Source organism: Xenopus laevis, chromosome 4S, assembly GCF_017654675.1.
Source record: "Xenopus laevis strain J_2021 chromosome 4S, Xenopus_laevis_v10.1, whole genome shotgun sequence".
NCBI lineage: Eukaryota > Metazoa > Chordata > Amphibia > Anura > Pipidae > Xenopus > Xenopus laevis.
The window spans coordinates 100617217-100621374 of record NC_054378.1 but is presented as its reverse complement, the minus strand read 5'-3'; positions in this window follow the sequence as shown (position 1 = coordinate 100621374).

The following is a 4158-nucleotide window of genomic DNA, read 5'->3' as shown; positions in this document are numbered from 1 at the left end:
GCAACAACATTTTAATTACTTTTTTCTTGGAAACCCAAGTGTAGATTCTTATTTACAAGTATAAAAGGAAAATGTACTCTTTTTTTTAATTTAATTTGATGTGCGAGTGCCAAAGACCAAGCATCAATGACTACTAGGTAAGTAAATGCTCACGCAGCGCAGTTCTTACATGGCCCAGTGTAGTTTTCTCTGAAAAGGAGTAACAGCCCTAATGACAAACTTAGCTGACATTTTGGCAGGTCTGGACTGGGATTCAAATCAGGCCCTGGCATTTCAGGTACACAGAGGCCCAAACAGCCCCCCAGTAGCCCACAAAATAATGACTGTCTATTGCATCTTACAGCAGTCCCTCTGGAATTTGGCAGAACCCACAGATTGCCAGTCCGGGCCTGCATTTTGGCACCCCCTATTGCAAAGGCTGTTGGCTCTGGCTGTTGGCTCTGGCTGTTGTCAGCGTTTATTTTTGCAGACTGACAACAGCCAGAGACTACAGCCTGTGTGCCCATAACCTTATGAATAAATAAAATGTATTAATATTGGTATGTGTGTGGATGTCTATAGCTGGGGATCATTTGAAGGGGTTGAACGTGCCTGCAAAAATACACAGGCTGACAATAGCCGGCCTGTGTGCCCATAACCTTATGAATAAATGAAATGTATTGATATTGGTATTTGGTATGTGTGTGGATGTCTATAGTTGGGGATCATTTGAAGGTGTTGAACGTGACTTTTTGTAATTTTTCTACCCAAATGAATAATCCCGCTGTTATTGAAAAAAGAACACAAAGCATGGTAGAAAAAGTCACTGTATAGGACAGAATGAAAGTAATTAAAGTGAGATTTGGGGCTAAAGCCATTTGTTTAACAATTAAAAAAAAAACCTAATGTGCGTGGATCATATAATAGTGTGCTATCATTGCTATATTAAAACAGATAGCAGTTAACAGCAGTTAATATTTGACATAGTGCTGCTGGTGTACAAAGTTGACAGATGAAGGCTCATCAGGGCAGTCACCATTCATGGATCAGCTAATATCTGCTTTTCATATATATATATATATATATATATATATATATATATATATATATATATATATATATATATATATATATATATATGGACAAACAATCCCTGTTTGTTTAAAGGGTAAGGCATTTTTCAGTAGCAGTATGCACAAAATGTCGCTGTCTTAAATATATTGATAATGGGTTGAGTGCAGAGGAATCTTGTATTTGTCTATATGTATTTTGTGGTCACACCCTCATTGCACCCCCGCCTAATGTTTTTAAAAACTAGTGGTGAGCACAACTTTCCCTTGTTTGTTATAGTTCTACAAGAGCAGTGACCAGCTCCATGTTGTAGCTCCCACCCCCTCCAACTATAGTCAGGTGATCCCACTGGTGTCTAATAAAAGGGCAGCCAAGTTTGGGAGTTTTACTTTGAAAGCAGCTAGTAAGTTGCAGGTAAAACGTATTCGTCCCTTTTATAAAATGTATAATTAAACCATAGAATTCTTAATGAATCAGATGAAAATTGAGCATAGGACTGGCCAGATATGGGATGACTTTGACGTAGTTGGCCAGCTTAAATATATTGCAATATATGGACAAACAATCCCTGTTTTGTTTAAAGGGTAAGGCATTTTTCAGTAGCAGTATGCACAAAATGTCGCTGTCTTAAATATATTGATAATGGGTTGAGTGCAGAGGAATCTTGTATTTGTCTATATGTATTTTGTGGTCACACCCTCATTGCACCCCCGCCTAATGTTTTTAAAAACTAGTGGTGAGCACAACTTTCCCTTGTTTGTTATATATATATATATATATATATATATATATATATATATATATATATATATATATATATATATATATATATATATACAAATACAAGAGTCCTCTGCACTCAACCCATTATTAATATATTTAAGACAGAGACATTTTGTGCATACTGCTACTAAAAAATGCCTTATCATTTAAACAAAACAGGGATTGTTTGTCCATATATTGCAATATATTTAAGCTGGCCAACTACGTCAAAGTCATCCCATATCTGGCCAGTCCTATGCTTAAATCTATCTGATTCATTAAGAATTCTATTGCTTCATTATACATTTTACATAGAGACTAAGTTTTACCTGCAACTTACTATCTGCTTTCAAAGTAAAACTCCCAATACCATATATATATGGTGACTGCCCTGATGAGCCTTCATCTGTCATTCATTTTGTGAAGTTGTGAGCACAGTACTCAACTAAGTGAATTGTGGTTAGCCATCGTTAGTGAGGTCTTGATACTGAGTCTGGAGTATCTGGAATATATATATATATATATATATATATATATATATATATATATATATATATATATATATATACACATATATATATATATACACACACCTCACTAACAATGAACAATTCACTTAATTGAGTACTGTGCTCACAACTTCACAAAATGAATAAAAGCAGAAAAGTTCGTTTTTAGCTCAAATTTCTCAAAGTATTTTCCCAGAAAATTGTATTTTCAAACTACATTGATAGAATACGTAAAATTCGGAGTAGGACTTCAATTCTTCACTTAGAAAAATAAACTACAATTCCCATCGGCCACTGCTTCGAGTTTTTTTTCCACAGCCCATTTACGTAGATTGACGCACAACACACTTCTCTTTGCCATTGGTAAAAGCATCAAGCCAATCGGCTGTTTACGATGTGCTCCGCTCGTCCAACGAGATTGCTGTTGCTAGCAAACTATTTTATTTTTAGCTCTCGCTCTTCTGACCAGGACGGCATATTTGCTACTCGACGACGTTCCTGTGGAATCAGTCCGCTCACTACTAAAAGAACAAGTAGTCCCTGTGATGTCAATAGTAACCCTACCCTTTCCGTGTTTGGACTCCAGCCTTAGGCGGAAGCGTTAATGTAAATGTTGTCAGAGTGTCCTCCAAACGTCCTGGCGTTTCGAATTCCCAAAACATTGTTTTATTTTACGTATTAGACTATATTTCTATTAAATTGTTTTGAAAAGGAGCCCTATTATTAATGAAACCAAGTAGCCTGCTCACAATGACCCAATGTTAATGAATTAAATTCATATATAGAATTAGATATCTGTTGAATTCAGAAATTAACACAGAAAAACACAGAAATACTTCTACGGCAGGGAAACTATAACTTAGTAAATATTGGCTACATACAATCTAATACACAGTTGCCAAAAGGGACATTTATTTACTGGGACATATTGTCTCCTGAGAGAATTGTGCTTAAGGGACATATAATGTCTCACACCGACCACATATGACTTGCATAATGGTGGTTATGTCAATCACTATGCCTACTTTTTCCAATAACACTGGGTTGAAGAAGAAGAGCAGATACTTAGAATTGATTTCTGGTCATATAATCATTGACATTCTCCTTTACAGTCAGTTTAGTTTTACCAAGCTGATGATGTCATAGATACAGGGTCAGACTGGGGGGCCCGGGGCCCACCAGGGCTGTTGTCAGAGGGCATCCCTCCTGAACTCCAGCCCCCTGCCTGCCTCCACGAACGCGAACAAAAGATGCGACGCGTAGAAGACGTGCCACATCGGATATTTTCTTTTCTATGGCAACTGGGGGAGCAGGTCTGGGCCTGGGCCCACCAGGTTTTTTCCCGGTGTCCTGCCGGCCCAGTCCGACCCTGTATAGATACATTCATGTGACAAGCAGAACACGTTATTGCTGGCAGGGATGGACTGGGCCGGCAGGACACCGGAAAAAAACCCGGTGGGCCCCGGCTCAGATCTGCGATTTGCAGGCTCCTTCCTGACGTGATGGTCCCAAAAACGAATTGTGTGCGCACCTGCACACAAGCGTACGTACTCGTTGTAGCAGTGGGAGCGGGGGGGTCTGGACGGGGGTCCTGGACAGCATCCCCGGTGGGCCCCCCAGTCCAACTCTGATTGCTGGTGCAGAAAAAAATGAAATACTGTATCCTACAAGAGCAGTCTAAGGAACCCATGGGTTATGTTTACCAGATCATGTGAAAATGTGGGGGTACCTGTAGTATATCCTGCTAGAAAGCTGCATTCAGTGGTGGGACTGCCTTCCAGCTGATCTTGCAACTAGTGATGTGTGGATCAGGAAAAACTCAACCCACACCCAAGCA